This window comes from Alexandromys fortis, unplaced genomic scaffold (assembly GCF_014885135.2).
Source record: "Alexandromys fortis isolate MF-2015 unplaced genomic scaffold, M_Fortis_MF-2015_v1.1 scaffold_29, whole genome shotgun sequence".
NCBI lineage: Eukaryota > Metazoa > Chordata > Mammalia > Rodentia > Cricetidae > Alexandromys > Alexandromys fortis.
In genome coordinates this window covers 14,727,333-14,749,646 of record NW_026067891.1, presented here as the reverse complement: position 1 = coordinate 14,749,646, position 22,314 = coordinate 14,727,333, and the positions used below count along the sequence as shown (strand labels likewise).

Genomic DNA, 22,314 nt, shown 5'->3' with positions numbered 1-22,314 from the left:
TTGAGTTTCATTGCATTATGGATATTTGCCACTGTTTAGAGTGGTTGGTTATAAGTTATTATTGGTAATGGTCAAGAAAATAGATAAACAAAAGGGATTGGATTCAGAGTTCTTGTTTTGAGAAAAAGAGGGGATACAAATTTAATAAGATATAAATGTATATTATTGAGTTCCTCTGAAAAAGAAAAGGAAGGATATAGAAATAGGATAAAAGGTAGATTATTGAATCTACTTTTTTATTTTTAGAAAAAACATTTACAGTCCAGGTCTTTTATTTCTTTTTGCACATAAGGCCATGAATTCATAGGGAATGGGCTTTAACAGCTCAGGCTCCTTCCCATTAGTCCTCATGAAGTGTGCTTCTCTGGGTGGAGCAGGCTGGTGCTTCAGCTGAACCCAGGTACCCTTCTCTTTGGCTTTCTTTTTCTTCTGGTTGTTCTCCTTCACCCACTTCAGGAAGCTGTCTCTGCTCTTCGAGTGCTTGATGTGTTTAATCCGCACATGAATTCTCTTGGCAAGAATCTTGCCCTTAACTTGCTTGTTTACAATGATGCCCACAGCATGCTGGGTGACATTGTAGACTCTTCCGGTTTTACCATGGTAACATTTATGGGGCATTCCTTTTTGAACAGTGCCCATTCTCTTGATGTCTACATTATTGCCCTTCTTGTAGATTCACATGTACGTGGCCAAAGGAACAACTCCATGTTTCCTAAAGGGCCTAGAGAACATATAGCGAGTGCCCATCCTCTTTCCCTTTGTGTTTTGTCATTTTGGCGAGTTACTGAAAGATGGCTACCCTTGAATCTACTTTTAAACAAAAAAGCAACTATTTGTTTTAAATATTTTACATTGATGTGCATCTATGTTTATTGATACAAATTTGAGATTAATTAAAAATACAGACCATACATTTTTAATCTTGTTTAAGGTATAGTACTTATTCAGCTCATTTAACAATGTAATGCAAATTTCTAGTCCATGAAAGTTGTTATTATCAACTAATTAAGATATAAAGAAATGCAAGTTAGTAGTTAGTCATTACAATCAAACTTTTAGTTGTATTAGGTATGTCTTCAAGGTCAAACAGAGATATATTTTAGGTAGACAAGTCATATTCAAACACTTCAGAGGTCTACAGAATATGGCATTTAAGATGTTTTTATGATATAGGTTCTCTTCATTTTTTTTTTTTTACAACAATGATACATGTCTATTCCTGGCAGCACCAATCTACTTCAGAAAAGATGATGGGCACCAAAGAAACTCCATACAGAGTTTACCTTCTGTGTGGCCAAAGTAAGTCACTGGGCAAGAAAGTGCCCTTGCCTTGACTGCTGACAGTATGCTGTCCAAACTGGACAAACATAACACAAAGAAAAGGACTGTAGAACTTTGCCAAGACAAGGTAGGACAGCCCTTCATAATATCCTGCTTCACAGAAAAATCTGTCAGATATGCTAGGCCTGTAGGCTAAATATGATGCCCCAACATTTGTAGAGGAACCTTAGGTGACCGTCCAGAAATCCAGATGTTTCTCTCATATTTCACATTTTTTAAAGCTCCTTGCTTGTACTTCCTGCTTACTCAGGTAATATTATTTCCCTCTCAGGTCTCTGATTGAGTTGAAGACTTTATAGTTTTAGTTATAGTTTTCAGTGTTACCAGATTCAGAAAAGAAATTCACTAAAGAGGTGTAGAGTATATATAAGACTGAGAGATATTAAAAGATAGTTTTGGTAATGCAAGTTAGAATAGAAAGTGAATTAGATACAACTTTTTGGACATATCAAGATAGGATAGACATAAAATATTTTCTCTGAATTATTCAATTGCAATTGGATTAGAATTGCTGATGCATTTATTGCCTATATCGATTGTATATAGTTATTGTACTTATTGCATATATTTATTTTAAACAAAAAGGGGAAATATGATGATATCTTGTTTGTACTCAAACAAATAAAACTTGCCTGAAGATCAGAGGGCTTGAGCTAGCCACTAGTTAACCATGGAGGTTTGGAGGTCTATACATATAAACAGGAAGTGATATGGCTGGGTGGAAAGAGGAATATAAGATAGGAAGATACAGTAGTTCAGCTCCTTTTGGGCTGAGGAGTTAGCAAGGTGAAAGTTGGCTGCGACTTGCTCCTTTCTCTCTCAGAATTTTTAGCATTTGCCGGGCGGTGGTGGCGCACGCCTTTAATCCCAGCACTCGGGAGGCAGAGGCAGGCGGATCTCTGTGAGTTCGAGACCAGCCTGGTCTACAGAGCTAGTTCCAGAACAGGTTCCAAAACCACAGAGAAACCCTGTCTCGAAAAACCAAAAAAAAAAAAAAAAANAAAAAAACCAAAAAAAAAAAAAAAAAAAAAAAAAAAAAGAATTTTTAGCATTTTCCCCAATACTGGCTTCAGGTTTTTATTATTAAAACCAATTAGAACTCAGGCAACAGCCTGGCATATATACAGAGTGCTTATTGACTGTTCCTGTTGTTATAACTAAAAATAGTTTTATAAAATTAATGCACTTGCTTCTCAGCATATTGAAAATGTCTCTGACTTCATCTAGCATCATACACAGTGGTGAAAGACTGAAACTTTCCCTCCACAATCAAGAATACTCACCCATTATTTACTGAAGCACTAGATTTTTAGGACAGAACAATTAGGTGAGAACAGGAAATAAGATCCATCTATACTGGAAAGAGACAGTAAAATTATCTCTGTTCTCAAATAATATGATCTTTTATGCAGAAAACACTAATGATTCCACCAAAAAACCCAATAAAGTTGTTAGAACTAATACTGTTCTTAAAACCTGTTAGAAATTCATTAAAGTTGCAGGACAGAAGATCAACAACAACAAAAAAAATCAAGTGTTTCCCAATGAACAATATGAAAAGGAAATTAAGAAAATAATTCCATTTATAATTCCGTCAAAAAAAATTCTTAGGAGCAAATTGAGCAAAAGAGATAAAAAATGTGTACCTAGAAACCAGCAAAATGTTGCTAAAAGTAATTAAACAAGACACAAGCAAGTGTTCATGGATTGAAATCCTTAATTGTGAGAATATCAGTATTGTCTAATGTTGTCTACAGGTTCAATTTTTTTATCCAAAATCCCAGTGACATCTATCATAATTAGCACTGATTATCAACTTTAGAGGGTCAGTAATCACCTACAAGATAAGCCTTCAGCCATACCATTAGGAGTTATTTAGACTAGGGCATGTTATTGAGGGAATATTAGTTGAGAGGGAAGACTTTATTTTCTCTAGGCATCTGTCCTGCACTATATAAAAAGGAGGAAGCTAGGTCGCTAGGAGCCCCTGTTGCTGTCTTCTTCCTGAATGCAGATTCAGTCTGCTGTTTCAGCATCCCACCACTGTGACAGCCCTACCAGGAGGGAGTGTAACCTTGACCTGAGAGCTAAATAAATGCTTTCTTTTCTAAATTGTTTTTGTCAGAGTACTTTATCAGAGCTTCAGGAAATTAACAAATTTCTTTCACAGAAATATATAAGCCTATGCTAAGACTCATGCAGATTCTGGGAAACAAAGATGGAGAACTCATAGTTTCTCATATTGAAACTTGTATATTGAAAAAGCATAGTAGAGTTGGCAAGATGGCTTTATCCGTGTGCCTGATAACCTGATTTTGACTACTCGTATCCTTATCACAGAAGGAGAGAACCAATTCCCCAAAGTTGTCTTTTAACCTCTGTGCATGTACTATACCATGTTGTATACATGCACAATAAATTAGAAAATGTAAAATGACATAGTAATGTCATAAAGACATATGCAGACTGATGGAAGGGGAAAGAGAACCTAGAAGTAGGAACTCACTTATGACTTGTACAATGGTTGCCAGCACCATGTAATAGTGAAAGGACAGTCTTTTGAACCAACAGTACTAAGAAAATCTGGGGTTGGACCTTAAAGTCATATTGTATGCAAAAATTCACTCAAAATGAACACAGACATAAATATGAGAAGTGAAACTTTGAGAAAACCAAACAGATTTAATGACAGTGGATTTGGCAATGTACCTTGGATACAACATCAAAGGCACAGGCAACAAAAGAAAAATATAAATTGGACTTCCTCAAAGTTAAAAATATGAGTGGATCAAAGATAGTATGAGTCGATGAAAAGGCATTTCACTGGTCATGATGCGTTGTGAAGGGTGGGTGCAGCTCAGCAGCAGACTGCATGCTGAACATGCAGAAGGTCTTACGTTCAACACATAACATTGTATATCTCAAGAGAGCTAGAGGAAAGGATTTGCTTTTCTGAGAAAGGCTCTTGCTGTATGTTTTAGACTTGCCAGGTACTTGACATAAAAACAGGTTGGCCTTAAACTCATGCTAGTTCTCCTACCTCAGCCTCCCAAGTGCTCAGATTATAGGTAAAAGTCACCATGCCTGTTTTGGAAAAAATTTTGAATGTTCTTGCCACAAAGCAATGTTACATGGTTGAAGGGATAGGTCAAAAATCCTGACTTCACTATTATATAATGAATATATGTGTTGAAACCTTGCACTGTGCCCCATAAATGTGCACAAACATTGTGACAATTACATTTTAAAAAAATAATACACAAAATAGAGAAATTCTTGCAACTATATATCTTACAAGTTATTAATATTCAGGATTTATAAATAAATCATATCGCCAAAGAACAAAAGAAACAACATAACTCAAAAATATATAAAAAACAACTTAGAAGATTAATGGGTAAATCTGATGACCTGAAGTCAATCCCCAGAACCCATGCAAAAAGCGAGATGTTGTGGTGTAATTCTGTGGATCTGTAATTCCAGCACTTCTTGTTATAAGATGGCACACGGTGGTAGAAGAATTGACTGGAAACACTTGTATCAACTAGCATGGATTAATACAGAAGGCAAGAACTCGTTTCTGAAAATTGTCCTCTAACTTCCACATATGTGCTGTTGCATGTACATGACCACACAGACAACACACACACACACACACACACAGAGTTAATTAATTAATTAATTAACTTATAGAACATTTGAATAAACTTTCCCCAAAGAAAACATACAAATGGAAAAAATGAAAGGAAGTTTATTTTGACTAGAAACCAAGAAAATGCAATAAATCCTGATGCCTTTTCACACATCACCATGGTCACTGTGTTAGTTAGTCTTTCTGCTAATCTAATATAACACCAAAATAATCAATTTGTAAATAGAAATGATTTACTTCTGCTCACAGGTTGGGAAGCTCCAGAACCTGATTGGTTAGTTTCTGCTGCTTTGAGCCCACAGAAAGGAAGCATGGTAAGGCAAGAATACATGGCAGATTCAGGGAGGAACAGAAAGGGATCAGGGTTCCAAAATCTTTGCAATAATACCACCAATGACCCAAAGACCTCTGACTAGGTCTTACCTAACATTTGCAGCACATTCTGACAGAATGATTCTGAGTACCAAGACTTTAATATACAGGTCTTTGGAGAACATCCAATATGTAAATGGAAGCAGCTATTATAAAAACAACTTTGAAAATAATTATTGGTAAGGATCTGGGCAAGCTGAAATCAATGTGCCTCACTGACTGGAATGTAAAATGCAGCATGACTCAGCAACTCTGCCTCTTGTTTATGCCCTAGAAAATGAAAGGAGATACTTAAATAGATTCTCTATACTCATGTATATAGCAGTGTGATTCCCAGCAGTTTCCCAAACGGTGGAAACAATCCAAACATATCCATCTGTGAGTGGATAAAGAAAAAGCATACCTTGTCAGTAGAATGTTAGTCTATCATAAAAAGGTATGGAATTCTGATGTATGATATAGTATGGAAGAAGCTAAAGGACATTATGCTAAGGGAAATAAGCTATAAAAGAGGGATAAGCATTGAGTCTGCTTGATGAAGTACCTAGACTTGTCAAATTTATAGACACAGAAAGTGGAATGTGGTTATCAAGGACTGAGTCATATGAGAGTTAGCAGTTATTGCAGAGAGTACATAATTTCAGTGAAGGTTTCTACAGACAATGGTTTTGGCAAACATGCATGATGACACTGAGCTTAGAAATGATTGAAATGGCCATTTTCATACAATTTTATTTTACCATTTGTCTTAGTTAGGATTTATGTTGCTGTGAAGAGACACCATGACCACAGCAACTCTTTTCTGAATTTTTTATTAGAAAAATTTGCTTTACATTTTACATATTAACCTCATTAATCCCATGTTTGTCTTTCTGGGTCTGGACTACCTCCTTCCCCTTCCCACTCTCATCCACTCTTCAGAGAGAGTAAGGTATTCCTTGGGAAGTCAACAAAGTTTGGCATGCCAACTTGAGGTAGGACCAAGCTCCTGTCACACCCCTTATCAAGGTTGAACAGGGTATCCCACCATAGAAAATGGGCTATTAAAAACCAGTTCATGCATGTGGGATAGGTCATGGTGCCACTGCCAGCCAGTCCCCCTCCTACAACAGATTAAGCCACAGCTATCGCCCACATTCAGAGGGTCTAGTTCCATCCCTTGCAGGTTCCCAGATGTCAATCCATAATCCATAAGCTCCCACTAGCTTGGGTCAGCTGTCTCTATGGGTTTCCCATCATGCTCTTGACCCTACTTGTTCATATGATCCCTCCTCCCTCTCTTCAACCGAACTCTAGTAGCTCAGCCCAGTGCTTGCTGTGGATCACTGAATCTGTTTCCATCAGTTACTGAATGTAGGTTCTATGATGACAATTAGGGTAGTCACTAATCTGATTAAGGGAGAAGGCCATTTCAGACACCTTCTCCATAATGCTAGGAGTCTTAGCTGGGATCATCCTTGTGGATTCCTGAGAATTGCTCCAATGCCAGGTTTCTCCCTAACCCCATAATGGCTCCTCTGTCAAAATATCTCTTTCATTGTTCTCCTTTTCCATCCCTCCCCTAAATTGGTCTTCTAGATCTCTCATGTCCCCATCCCCAGACCTTCCATCCTATCTTCTTCCTCCCAGTTGACTCAGGAGATCTTAACTATTTTTCTTCCTGGGGCCCTCCATGTGTCTCTCTTAGGGTCTCCCTTTTTATCTATCTTCTCTGGGGTTGTGGTTTATAGCCTGGATATCCTTTGCCTTACATTTAATACTCACTTATGAGTGAGTACATACCATGTTTGTCTTTCTGGGTCTGGACTACCTCACTCAAAATGTTTTTTTCTAGTTTCATCCATTTGGACCACAACAACTTTTAAAATGAAAACATTTAATTGGGGTGGCTTACAATTTTCAGAGGTTTAGTCCATTATCATCATGGTGGGACATGGCAGTATCCAGGCAGACAAGGTGCTGAAGGAGCTGAGTGTTCTACATCTTGATCCACAGGCAATAGGAAGTAAACTGTGAAACTAGCATATCTTGAGTGTAGGAGACCTCAAAGCAAACTCCCACAGTGACACACTTCCTCCAGCAAGGCCACATCTACTCCAGCAAAGCCACACCTTCTAATCGCGCCATTCTACTGACTGCATATGCTTTTTTTTTTTTTTTATCACTCACAAATGGATAAGCATTTGGATGGTTTCCGCTGTTTGGCTATTGGGAATCATGTTGCAATACACACGAGGATACAGTATCTATTTAAGTCTCTGTTTTTATTTTCTTTTGGTAAACTTTTCGTTCACTCTTACCTGTTAAAGATGTTCTCAGTTACTGTAATACAAGGCTAGTTCCACAAAGGATTTTTGTGAGGACTGCTGTGGTTTGAATAGTGGAGGGGATAGAGGCAGAAAGGGAAGATTCTGATCTAGTTAGTGTTGTACCCAGTATGGAGGGAAGGACAGCCTTTATGTACATGAGCATATCAGAGGTTTACATTTCAAGTTTCTGTTTGGAACCTATTCTAGTTGTCTTTCTGTTGTTGTGGTAAACTCCATGATCAAAAGCAGCTTAGGGGAGGAAGGGTTTATGTCAACACATTCTTCTGGGTCACCATATTTCACTGAAAGAAGTCAGGGCAGGAACTGAAGCAGAAGCCGTGGAGGAATGCTGTTACTGGGTTGGTCTCTGACTCATGTTCCAAAGCCTAAGCTCAGCCAGTTTTCTTATACAGCCCAGGCCCAACTGTCTAGGGATGGTGCTGCCCAGAGGGAGCTAGGCCATCCCACATCAATCATCAAAGAAGACAATGCCCCAGAGATATAACCACAGGCCAATCTGATCTGCCCAATTTCTCAACTGAGAGTTCCCCTTCCCAGTTGCCTCTAGTTTATTTCAAGTTGACAGCTAAAACCAACAGGAGCAGAACCTTTTAGTGGTCATGAGTTCATCTTGAGTGGTCTCTAGTGGTTGTATAATAGAATAAGATTTGCTAGTGGGATGGGACTTCATTTCTGAATCTCAGTCTGATGCACCCATGTCTCTTCCACCAAGCCCTTGGTTGTTGTCATCTTTCCTTTGTCCTCCACATAATAAAATATAATCTAATTTCTAGCAGCTGATATATAATTTCCATAGTTAGATCCTGCAAAGCTGAAGCTAGCTAACTGTCATTTTCTGACTATTCCACACAGTCAAGTCTTAAAGGAATTTGAGTTTTGAAATTTACTTTCCTCATCTGTAAAACATGGGTGACTACTATCCACAGGCAAGTTGTTACCTGAAAAGGAAGTACTCTATTTGCAACCATCTGCTCCTGGATCTTGTACTAATTTTTGTTTTGGTTCCATCTGTTTATTTGTACTGTATGTCAGAAGGGTAAATCTTGATCTGAGTCTGGAGGTCCTCAGTGAGGGGTAGCTTGTTTTCAGAGCCTTGCTTGCCTCCCAGAAGTGAGAGCCAGCAGGGATAGATAGCTGGATCGCTGTCCTCTTTGGCTCCTTAAGGCTGATAAGGCAAACTTTCAGAGTAGCTGCTTCATTTCTGAATCTCAGTCTGATGCATCCATGTCTCTTCCACCAAGCCCTTGGTTGTTGTCATCTTTCCTTTGTCCTCCACATAATAAAATATAATCTAATTTCTAGCAGCTGATATATAATTTCCATAGTTAGATCCTGCAAAGCTGCCACCAACTCTGGGAACTTCACAGAGAGACACTAAGGCTTCCATATAGGGGTGGATCTACCTGGGAATTACTCTCCATTCTAATTGCAATATACAGTGAATAAAGATGACTCCTGAGTTGGGGCAGAAACTCAGAAGATCATAGAGAAGGGCACCATCCCAGGCAGTGGGCAGAGTCCATTTTGACAGTAAGATGTCCCAAAGCTGGTGTAGCAGACGAGTCTAACACCTCCATATAATCCTCACAGGTGGCTGCCATCCAAAGCTATTGTCTTTTCACATACTGTCACTCAGGGACTGGTATAAAGGTACACCACCATATTAAGCAGTAATGAGGCCATGCTGGCCAGTCACTCTCCCTACTGCTTGCTGAATGCCCATGACATGCCATAACTCTGTTGAATTATCTTTAATCATCACCTATACAAACTTTCAGTAAGAAGTCATGTATTTTCTTCTCACAAATGATGACATGGAAGCTCAAAAAATGTTAATTAGCCTACCCCAAGGTCACACGGTTACTGAGAGTCAGACTCAAGATTTGAAGCTAGCATGTCTAACTGGAGCCTTGGTGTGGTTCTGGAATCACCAGGATTATAGCAGCTGGGAGCTTGTTAGGCCTGTAGAGCCCAGGGCTTCTTCCTAGACCTTTGAATCAGAGGCTCCATTTTAACGAGATCCCTAGGTGATGTGTCCGTTCTGTGAGGTTTGCAAAGCATGACTCTTGTTGGTTTTCTTTTCCATCTGTTCTGGTGGAGTCTGGAGGTCACTAAGTAAACAATCTGATTAACAAATGAACAGATAGATACACAGTGGGCTGAATTCTAGGATAAAGTCTTCTCTAGTTGACTATTTCATTTTCATCCATATTAACCAGCGTCTGCAGGTGGGAAGAGAGAAAAGTGATTTTTCACTCTAGGAACTAGATAGAAGATTTTTGTGGGTGCAGAGTGGAAAGCAGATGTATTTCACCTTCCCATATTGTTATTAAGTAGACATGAGGACCGATAAGGGGCATGTGATAGGGAGAGGAAGTTATACCAGTGCAAGTAGGGCAACATAGCAAACCCGTGCTGGGGTCAGGTGGGCTGCTTCATATATGCAGTTGTCTTGATTCCAAGTCACAAATTCAAGTGGATAAGAGTGTCAACATAACCCTCTTTCTTTTAGCTCATTGTTTTGAACTCCCAGTTTGTTGAATAGCAGAAGACAAGTTTTCATCCATTTGCGTCCCACCATGCTGTTGAGTCTGAGCGCTAGGAGTCCCAGAGTGAGCGAAACCGTAGGCATCTCCAAACAGATGTGGTTCATCTGTTGATACTGGTGGATGCAAGATAAGTTGTGGCCTACTGGAAGGTCACTGTGAGTCACTGTCTGCCCCATTTGTCCTGATTGAAAGGGCTTCTGTGGTATTCTTAGTTATGTTCTGATTTCTCGGCACAGGGTCTCTCTGTAACTACTAATGCTTCTTGGGAACAAACACTGCTGAAGGTGGTTTCAGACCTCTGGAACTCAGCTACCACTGCAGAGATGTGTACTGAGCTGGAGTTGGGGCAATGGCTCCTCTTTGTCTGTATCTAAGAACTTCCATTGAATTTTTGCAGTCTTCCTCTCCCTTACTGCAAAAAGATAGGCAGATGGGAAGGATGGAAGCCCCTTTTCAGAAAAGGCCCAATCCAGCTACTTACTGCTTCTTAGAAATCTTTTCTTATACTCGAGGACAGAAAAATGTGCTCTGATTCAACACTGTTTTCTACAAATAACTACTTATATCCTGGTTCCCTTGAAGTCTGACTTTTAATCTTTTCTCTGCATTCTGATCGGATAGCTCTTTCCTGCAGTGGTGAAGCTGTCTTTCCACAAAAAGATTGAGCATTGTGGGGAATAAGCAAATCTGGGTGAGAAATCTTCAGACTGTATTTGGGGCATCAACTCAGTCCTACAAGTCTATACTCAAGTTAAAGAGTAGCTGTTATTATACCCCCCATTTTTTATAAAAGGGCAAAGCTTTTCAAGGTCGTAAGACTAAAAACCAAGGTTAAAACTCAAGATTGACTCTTATCTGAAGCCCAAGGCAGTGAATTGGGTTATGAAGGCTTGAAACTTGTATGACCACTTCACAGTACACCTTTGATCATCCTAACCTCCCTTAGCCTGTTTCATGATCTTCTACAATGATGGAGAGAGTTCCTTATGGAGGCAACTTACAGCAATCAATCATAGAAAGTTCTACCATGTGTAATATTCAATAAAATTTGATTATTATTAATGTTTTTATTATTTTACCACAGAACTTGAGAAACATTAAAAATCATAGACTCTATGTTCAGCGAGACCAGTTTTAACCCAGGCTTTTTCAGACCCAGGCCAGCTGGCCTTGGTGAGTTCCCGATAGAACATCCCCATTGTCTCAGTGTGTGGGTGCCCCCCTTGCGGTCCTGAGTTCCTTGCTCGTGTTCTCTCTCCTTCTGCTCCTGATTTGGACCTTGAGATTTCAGTCCGGTGCTCCAATGTGGGTCTCCGTCTCTGTCTCCTTTCATCGCCTGATGAACGTTAATATTCAGGAGGAAGCCTATATGTTTTTCTTTGGGTTCTCCTTCTTATTTAGCTTCTCTAAGATCACGAGTTATAGGCTCAATGCCCTTTATTTATGTCTAGAAACCAAATATGAGTGAGTACATCCCATGTTCCTCTTTTTGGGTCTGGCTTACCTCACTCAGGATAGTGTTTTCTATTTCCATCCATTTGCCTGCAAACTTCAAGAAGTCCCTAGGCAGTTTAGATTGCTCTTTGGGCTGACGAGGGAGGGGGACTTGATTGGGGGATGGGGAGGGAAAGGGGAGGCGGCAGTGGGGAAGAGACAGAAATCTTTAATTAATTAATAAAGAAATAAATAAATTAAAAAAAACAAGCATATCATAAAATTCGAAGGCAAATAAATGGATAGAACTAGGAAAAAAAATCATAGACTCTTCGTATGACAAGACGTCAAAACTGAATTGAACTGACTTTGAAAGTAATGTACTCAGATTTCATTGTTTCACAGATGGAAATCCTGGATCCCATAGAAGATGAGGAAGTTACACAGTAGCAGAATTTGGTACCAACCAAGAAGGGTGACTAATAGTGCTAAAAGGTAGAGTAAGTTTAGGAATGGTCAAGTCAGAGATGCCCAGCTGCGTGGCTGTGTGTGGGGGGTGCTGTAGGAGCTCCTTCAGCCAATAGCCTTTAAGATACCAGCCCACTTGAGCATGGACTTTTCTACTATAAATGCAGATATAAAGCATGCATTAGCTCTCTTGCTTCCTGCTCCTGGATTTGGTTCCTGTTCCCCATTTGTACAGAGGACTGTGATCTAGGACTGTGATCTAGGAGTCTATCCTTAAATAAACAACTTTTTAAATACTTAATTCTGAACTAGTGTGGGATTATTTTGTAACTTTCGTCATCAGGGGTCTCCTTTGGGTAGAGTGGATATGAAGCTTTGTGGTCCCAGGAGAGAGCCATGCTACAGCCTGGGATAGAGGAACTGCTGGCATCTTAGTGGCCCACACCTCACAGGGATGTCTGGTGTCACACATGAGATGTGCAGAGTGAAATAAAGAGCTGGAAAAAGTTCTGACTTCCATGACTGTGTGAGAGGAGAGCAGGGACTGTAGCCATTGGAGAACATCAAGAAAAAAAGATAGAGATACCAGATAAAGTTAGGTATAGGGAAGAGTAGCCAGACCAAGCTTAATGGTGCCAGAGAGATGAGCTTTGGAACAGCCAGGTAGAGAAGCAAGGGAGGCTTCACTGGGAGATTTAGGTCTTGTCTAAGTTGGGGAACAAGATAGTCTCTCTGGTCAGTTCTAGGACAGCTTGTGTCATTTGCATGATCTATGGAGGACTCTTTTCCTTTTTATGATGTGCTTTACCACTTTGAGTTGTGGTCAGGTGCATAGTCCATCTTTGTTACTTGAAGAAATAGGGTTTTACCATCAATTGTTCTTGTTTCCTGCCATGGAGTCAGAAATAAACCAGGTGACATTTCAGTCATCAGGAAGGTTTTGACTCTGTATCCATACATGCATTTGTTTTTTTCAAAGTACCAGCTGTAAGCTGGAAGAGATTTCAAAAGGTAAATAATTTGAGTTATTGCCCAGAGTAGGACTCTATCTTTATCATCCTTGGTATGTGATTTTCCAGAATCTTCTAGTATGGGTATAGTAGGGTCCCTTTCCTTTCAGGCATTGGATTTTTGTTTGTTTTTTGAGACAGGGTTTCTCTGTGTCATAGTCCTAGCTGTCCTGGAACTAGCTCTTGTAGACCAAACTGGCCTTGAACTCACAGAAATCTGCCTGCTTCTGCCTCCCCACAAGTGCTAGGATTAAAGGTGTGCACCACCACCGCCCAGCAAGAGATGGAATTCTTATTTAGTTCTTCCTTAAATTCCGTTGGTCCTGAACTTCCACCTAGGTGATATAGTTCCTCAGGTCATATTAAGATACCAGTTTCTATTTTCAGTGACCTATATATGGTTTGAAATTGTATCTTTTCAGACTTTTCTTTTCCATCAACATGTCTGGTCTTTCAAACGTGATTCACCCTTTTTGATCCTATAAAGCACCAATGAAAAGGGAATGACTTGTCTCCTGCCTGATTTCACAGTCTTCATCCTGAGATAGCTCAGTCACCCACTTTTATCTCTTGTTATGCTTCTCACCTCTTTTCTGTGACTGTGGTCTTTTAGCTTTCTGTCTTGGATATTATTTAACTGATCATGAATTCAAATCCTGACTTTCCACTTACATGCTGCATATATGGTCACATTTTTATATGCTTTTAAGTTAAAAGTAGATACTTTTTTTTCATACACTATATTCTGTTATGGTTCCCCCCCAGCTCTTCTCCACTTTTCCATCCATTCAATTCTATTTCTTTCACTAGACTACAACCAGGCATCTAATGATAATAATAATAATAATAATAATAATAATAATAATAATAATAATAATAATAATAGAAAAGAAAAGAAACAAGAATAGGACAAAACTTAAATTTAAAAAAAAACAGAAGAAACCAAAGAAAAACACAAGAAACACATATAGATGCCATGACACATACATTTACACACATAGAAAACTCAAAAAAGCAAAATTGAAACCATAATATATAAACAAAAGATGTGTAAGTTTAAAAATTTACAGATAAAGCATTGTAGGAAAAAAAAGCCTCCTGAAGTACTGTTGAGCTCCTTTTGTGTTGACCGTCTACTGCTGCAATGGGGCCTGCCCATAAGCATGGTTTTTATACCCAATTTGACTCCATTAGTGAAAGCTAATGTTTCCTCTGGGAGTGGTTATCAATTGGAGATAGCTTCTGTTTTAGGGTGGGAAGTCGTATCCACGTCTCTCAGTGCTGAGACCCCATCTACGGCAGACCCATGCAGGGCCAATGGATGTTTCCACAGTCTCCATTAGTTCATATATGCACTGATCTTGTATCTAGAAGGCCTTGTTTCCTTGGTGTCCTTCATCCCCAGTGGCTCTTTCTTTGTTTGGGTTTCTATTTCTGTGAAGAGACACCATGATCCTGGAATTCTTTTAAAGGAAAACATTTAATTGGGTGACTTACAGTTTCAGGACATCAGTCCATTTTTGTCATGGTGGGACATAGTAGCACATAGTAGCATGCAGGCAGACATAGTGCTGAAGAAAGAGATGAGGGCCCTACATCTTGTTCTGGAGGCAATAGGAACTGAACTGAGATACTGAGTGGAGCTTGAGCATAGGAGACCTCAAAGCCCATCTCCACAGTGACACACTTCTTCTTATAAGGCCTTACCTACTCCAGTGCTATTAGACCACACCTCTTAATAGTGCCAGTCCCTATGAATATATGGGGGCTAATTACATTCAAGCCATCACAGGCTTTTACACTCTTTTTGTCTACTCTTCCATAGAGTTTCCTGAGCCCTAGGGGACAGCTTAGATGAAGACATTCCATTTAGGACTGTGCACATTTCTTAAACATATTAAGTTCCATTTTTTTTTTGAGACAGGATTTCTCAGTAACTTTGGAGCCTTTCCTGGAACTAGCTCTTATAGACCAGGCTGGCCTCCAACACACAGAGATCTGCCTGCCACTGCCTCCTGAGTGCCGGGATTAAAGGCGTGCGCCACCACCACCCGGCTTCATTTTGAGAATAAAAATGGTGTATTACCAACAAGATAAGACTGGTGTGAAAAGTGAATGAGACAACTTTAAAGGTTTAACACCTGGAAAACACATTGGTTAATCATTATTGACTGGTTACGTTAATCTAAAAGCACTCATAGTTGATTATTATACAATGGGAACTATTTTAATTATTTTGGAAGTACTAAGTCACTTAGTTTTTCAAATGGCTCTGGAAGATACAAATGTTGTTATGTTTTTGTAGATGAGGAAACAGAGATGTGAAGTCAGTTATTATTATTATTTGTGTGTATTTTTGCATATTATATGGGCATGCATGTGTATTATGCACAAGTGGGACATGTGGAGGTCAGAAGAGGACACTGATATCTTTCTTTGCTTGCCTTATTCCTTTGAAATGGGATCTCTAACTGATCCTGGAGCTATACTAGCAGCCAGCATGCCCAGATAATTCTTCTGTCTCTGCCCTTACAGTGTTATGTTTACAGGTGCTATCGTCATCATGCCCAGATTTTTCTTCCCTGTGGATGTTGGGATTTAAACTCGGGCCCCTATGAGTTTAAACTCATGGAGCCATTTCTTCAGACCCCTGCCGTCAGTTAATAATGTTTGGTGCTTCTGGCGCCATGAACTTTTGCTGTGTCCCTGTCTCCCACAAAACCTCCGTGACTTTCTGCCGAGTCATCTGCTCTTGCTTGGGTTGCACTGAGCAGTTGTGCTCTAGGCTAGCCCCACCCATGAGTGGGTCAGCAGTCTCACCTTGCTTACAGTGATGCTTTAGTACAGAGTCCCTCACACTGGCCAATAGAAAGTTTGCAATGAGAAAGGTGTATTGTTGTGAGCACCTGTGCTTTGGAATAATTGTAGGACCTCGGTCTCCTTCTGTTCTCTCATTGCCTCAGTCTTCTGCCATGAGGAGCTTGCCTGCCACATGCTTCCCAAGGAGGCAAGAGAGACTTGTGATCTTGGTTTGGAGCTTACAAAGCCAGGAGCCAAAAGAAAAAAAAAAAACATTTTGTTTTCTAAGTTTTTTGCCTCAGTTACTTTTGTTACAGGGAGGAAACGTTAATTAACATACATGGCCAGGCCTGAGGTTGAATGTTATATCTGGCATAAAGTGAAAGAGCATTACAAAGTTAGGGGATAACAGATGTGGTAGAATTAGAGAGCACCTACTACATGCGAACACACGTGGATCCAGCGATGTAGAACTGAATGAGACCTGGCCCTCCCCTCCGGGGAGCTGATGATCAGGCAGAAGGATCAGAAGAGCCTCTGGAGTCTCAGCACTATTTTTCCTTTAGAATCTTGACATTGCCTACTTGTATAGTTTCCTGAAAAGCATTCTACCATACTAGAAATAGACACATGGAATCTTCTAGTTCTGAAAACATCCTGATTACTCTCCTGACTTGAGAGTGCAGATTCTTTAGTGATGCAGCTTCTATGGCCCCAGATCTCACCAAATGCTAACAGAGACCCACAGGCAAAGGAATTCATCTGTTCAATAAACATGTCTGTCCAACCATAGAAATAAAAATGTCATCTATCATCTTTGTAAATCTAGAAAACAGGAGGTGGTTGGCACAGGAGGAAGCTAGGTCTGAAGTATCAGACAACAGAAGCCCAGTATTCAAAGTCAATATTCAGAATACATAGTCTTTGCCAAGTCTGTAAGGACACTGCACTAGGCACCATCTCATCTGAACATCATAAGGGCTCTACAAAATAGGAATCACTGTGTCTGTTGTGTGGGAGGGGAAACAGGACCAGAGAAAGTGAAGCTACTTACTTGCTCAAGGACATGAAACACCTAAGTACCACATGCAGGGATGTCACCTGCCTAGGCAGTGTTCTTTCCATAAGAAAACATTTCACTCCCTCTTTCTCCACCCAGTCTACCACTAATATTCTACAACACTGATTCTGCTCAGTATGAAGAGCACCGGAATAGAAGTCCTGTCACCTTGCATCCTAACTGCTACTGCCAGGATGCGTAAGCACCTTTCTCAAAGCCTGTTTTGCTGATGCTGCTTACAACTAGCTGCTATCCAGTACTGAAGAAGGCTATGAGGCCATGCTCATGCTCAGTGGAAAAGAGCCTGATGCTGGGTCAGAGAGCACTGAAAGGGGTGTAGACAGTGGAAGAGGCAATCTCTTTTGAAAAGCTTTGTTGCTTCTGTTTTTCTATCCCTTTTTCCACTTTATGGGTTTTGATTGGGCAAAACCAATCAAAAGAGGTTCCATCTGTTTTTGAGTATTTGACTGTTGTGTGGGAAGAGAAAGTTAGATGGGCAGGTGGCTCTCAGACCTGCAAGGGCATGAGTCCACACAAAACCCCATATGTCACTGTTCTGATAGCATTGTTTTACTATCTAGTGTATTGCTGTGAGAGCAATCGATACTATCAGCTAAAGGGCCATAAGACCCTATCAGGACTGTGGGCTCAGATGCTACCCAGAATGCACCCATCATCTTGGAAAATGACTGGCACCACTGTGAGCATCCAGCTGCTGGGATCCAGCTTCAAGCTTCACAACATAGAATACAGGAAATTGGATGCATCTACATCAGTGCCGGTGTCCTAGAGATTCCAGGAAACAAATACAGGACTCTCGTTAACTACTATGTGAAGTATTCCTGGAACTCCAAGTGTCTGGCCACAGTTGCAAACATTTTTGTTTTTTTTCGAGACAAGGTCTCATGTAGACCAGACTGCCCTCAGACTTGCTGTGTACATAGTGCTAATTTAGAACTCCTAATTCTCTGGCTTTTATTTCCCAAAGTGCTGAGATTACAGGCATATGCTGCCATGTAACTTTTATCTTATACTTGGTGGAACTCAAGGTCTCCTTCATGCTAGGCAAGGACTGAGCCACATCCTTTGCCCTCTTAAATTAATTTTAAAGTGAAATTGTAGTAATAAAAATCTCCTACACAAATCAGCTTTGCACAGCACTCCCTGACCAGGATTTCATCCTCCTAATTGATACTCAGGTTTTGTATTAGCCAGGATTCTGAAGAGAAACAGAACTGACAAGATAGGTGTTTATTAAATGGTGATTTGTCAGATTGGCTTGCATGGTATGGTTTGGGTAGTCCAACAATGATTGTCTCAGAACAGAAAGCATAGAATCTCATAGCTCCTTGGTTCACAGGGCTTAAGCAGTTCTGGTTTGGGCCTGAAGGCCTAGAGACTTTCCAGTCATCTGACGAGTGCTTCAATCTTCTGTCCACCTTGGAAACCTACAACCGGATACTACTATCTGCAAAGGGGTGCAGCAGTAGCAGCAACAGGATGTGTGAACTTGTCAATAAGAGTGAAGGCAAGCAGGCAAAAACCAAAGCTTCCTTCTTCCCTCTTTTTTTAAATAAATATTTATTTATTATATATACAATATTCTGTCTGTGTGTATGCCTGCAGGCCAGAAGAGGGCACCAGACCTCACTACAGATGGTCGTGAGCCACCATGTGGTTGCTGGGAAATGAACCCAGGACCTTTGGAAGAGCAGGCAATGCCCTCAACAACTGAGTCATCTCTCCAGCCCCTTCTTCCTTCTTTTTCCAGCAAGTGCCATTCATATTTAGGGTGCAAATCCCCACTGGGAGATCTGATGAAGAAAATCCCCTAAAGAAGTATTCGCCAGTTTGCCTCTTAGTTGATCGCGCATTCAGTCAAGTTGGGAATGAATAGTAACAATCACAAGGTGTGTCAGTAAGCAACTCTCAAAGTACAGTGGCCTGTTGTGGGACATAACTCTAACATAGCGTGACAATGACAAGGGGAGTTTTGGGACCAACTTTTAGTTGTCCCAGCTGTGACAGCAGAAGTGTAGAAAAAATGGAAATGATATTTGACCCCAACATGCAATTTCTTCTATGAATAAAAAACTAAAAATAAATTAGACATACAAATCTGATGATGTATCTAGCCAAAATGGGTCAGATGAGATTTCTTTGAAATGTATTGATTTCTTACTATTTCTAAATGCTACACTTCATGGATTATTTTCTCTATTCCTCCCCTTCCTTCTCTCTTTTCTTTCTTAGTAGGCTCCCTCAAAAACACAGAGAGTTGTAATTGATCAGACACTAGTCCAAACATTGTATATATATTTGACTACTTAATTTAAAAATTTAGCTGTGACATAGTATTTACACATATACAGCATACTCCCCAAATAGATTGTATATACACAATCTATTATGTTCAAATGCAAATAATTAGCATCTCATCTGTGTCCACTCAACAGTTATTTTTGTTTAGGAACCTGATGAAGAATCTGAAGCACAGAGAGTTTAGGTAATTGGTTCAAGGTTGCACAGCTAGTGAGTGGTGGATCAAGAGTTTGTAAGCAAGTATTTTGTCTTCAAAACTTAAATCCTTTACTCCAGTCCTTCTCAGGTCTATAACCACACATGAAACTCTGCCTACTCCTCCATTAACAGCTGAATCTCACTGTGCATCCAGGGAATGAATTCCCTGATGCAGCAGTATGGGTCTCTCACAGACTCTCCTAGGCTTTCGAGCTGTCTGAAAACCAGGACTTATTTCTCTGGACTATTCTCCCTCTTCATCATGGATGCTTTAAATATCATCTTTTACCTTGTGTGGGATTCCCCTCTGTATGCTGTGAATACCATTGGTTAATAAAAGGACTGCTTTGGGCCTGTAGCTGAGCTACAGAGCTAGGCAGGAAATAGAGCTAGGCAGGGAAAACTAATTTCTCCCTGAATGCTGGGAGAAAGAAGGAGGAGTCAGAGAGAAGTCATGAAGCCTGCCTGAGACAGATGCTGGGAAATTTACTTGGTGAGCCACAGCCACAGGGCAGTACACAGATTAATGGAGATGGGTTAAATTAATATGTAAGAGTTAGCCAATCAGAAGTTAGAGCTAATGGGTCAAGCAGTGATTTAATTAATATGGTTTCTGTGTGATTATCTTGGTTCTGGGTGACCAGGAGACCAAGCAGCCTGCTACTACAACCTCCAACCTCTAATTCCTCTCCCCTTCCTTCCTTCTCACCCCAGGACCTAGTTTTTAGCTACCAATGATGTCTACACTGCCCCGTCCTTCAGACAGCCCCTCTCCTCTACAGTCCATCCAAGGACCAGCACCCTTACTCCCTCACAGATGTCATATGTGCTCTCTCTTTCCTGGTCCCTTCACATCGGGCACAAATATATCAAAAGGTGTCCCAAAAAAAAAAAACACCTGAATTTCTCTCCCTTCAGATGCCATTTCAAAAAATTCCAAAAAGATTCATTTTTAGTACTGATTCATCCTTTTTCATACACTTTCTCCTTATAATATTCTAGTTCTGATTCTGTTCTTATCACTTCATCAAACCTGGCTTTATCAAGGCCACCCATGATGACTTTAGCCAGTTCTCATTGTCCTTATGATGCTTAAGCTTCATTGCCATCTTGACTGGACTTTAGAATTGTCTAGGAGTCACATTCCTGGGTATGTCTGAGGGCATTTTCCTGAGAGGTGTAGCTGAGAAGTTCCACCTAGTTGGGTCTGAGGCTGTAGCACAACAATATCTCCCTGATTTGTATCACTTTGGGGGACAGCTTTAGCTCCACTCTTTTTTTCATACCCTGCTTACAACTGATCATCGCCTACTGGTTTAACTTTCAGAATATACCATAATCCAACCAGAGCTCATAATTTCAACTATCACATTGTGCATGACACTATCCATTGCTTCTGGGCCATTGTCATGGCTTCTGGTCTTTTCTGTCTGCATACTGTCAGTCTCCGTGTCCTGAGTGGTCTTTAGAAGCAACAGATTTCACTCTGCTAAAAATACTCCAGTAGCACAATGATGGTACTTCCAAAGCCACTGTTTTTTTTTTCTCTCTCCTTCGATATTTCTGTCATCCTCCATGCTCTTCCCTGAACTTTTCAGGGCCATGTCTCTAGCTGGCTTGCTTCTGTCCCAGCATCAAGGACTGTCTCTTTCACGTCTTCCACACAATCAACCGCAGTGTCCTTGTGGTTGAACTGTCTTCCTCATGTACCTCTTTAACCTTTCTTGCTTTATTAAAAATGTCCATTATCACCCCTCACTGTCATACCACAGATCAGCCCCTTTGGTGGTGAAGTTTCCATCTCTAATATGTCAAAGGCTTAAACCTCAAGATGAGACAGGTGGTTTACTTTGGCTTCCAGAAGCATTCCCCGAGTTTGGAGCTATGCATGGAGCCCTAGACACCCAGAAGGCAGCTAATGAACAAGTGAACATGTGGTAAGCCATTCTACCATGGATCTGTGCTAGAAGGAGATAATTTTGTAAGACTCGTGTGTCTTTGACTTCCTTTTATGTTTCTGGATCACTTTGAAGAGTATTCAAACACTGCAAATAACCTTTTTTTCTTTCTTTCTTTTTTCCTTGACCCACTAGCATTTTCAGCTATTTATCTGTGTAAGCCATGTTCTCCGGATGATGTACAACCAAAACTAATGAAAATAATGAGTTTGTTCTGATAAACATTAAAAGGGTGCAGTCAGGGGTTTATGGATGATGTTTTTGGTTTTGTATCAACCTGAGCATAGCATCCAATTTGTTCAATCAAAACAACCTTGTTCTTATTGACTGACTTTATAATAAATAAAGATTATAATCTGTACTCAAAAAATAAATCTGTACAACTAAAACATTTCTTTTTATTTTGTTAGTTCTCTGAATGCTTCATATAAAAGGACTGGATCATATTTACCCTTCCTTCTTCAACTCTTCCCAGATCCATGCTCATTTCCCTGCCCACCAAATTTTCTATCCTTTTTTTGTCCCCCACCAATGCCAACTTGCAATGCTCAGAAATCCTTGAGTATGTGGTCTTACGTTGGAATGTGGTCAGCTTAACAAATGGTTGCACTTTTAGAGAATACTAGCTGCTAGAAAGAGAGAGAGAGAGAGAGAGAGAGAGAGAGAGAGAGAGAGAGATCAGGCATGTCTGTGAATGATCTTATTTCTGAGCTCAGATGCAGTGTTGTGTTTATGTATGTGTATGCATGTCTTCGTTAGTACATACATGTTTCTGCATGTGGCGGTCAGAGGAAAATCCTCAGATGTCTTCCTTAAATTCT

The 22,314-nt window shown here is 40.2% G+C and overlaps 1 pseudogene; it reads right to left on the bottom strand.

Moving 5' to 3' along the window:
* Nucleotides 1-255: 255 nt before the first annotated feature.
* LOC126498162 (60S ribosomal protein L21-like) lies at nucleotides 256-762 on the bottom strand (annotated as a pseudogene).
* Nucleotides 763-22,314: the final 21,552 nt, after the last annotated feature.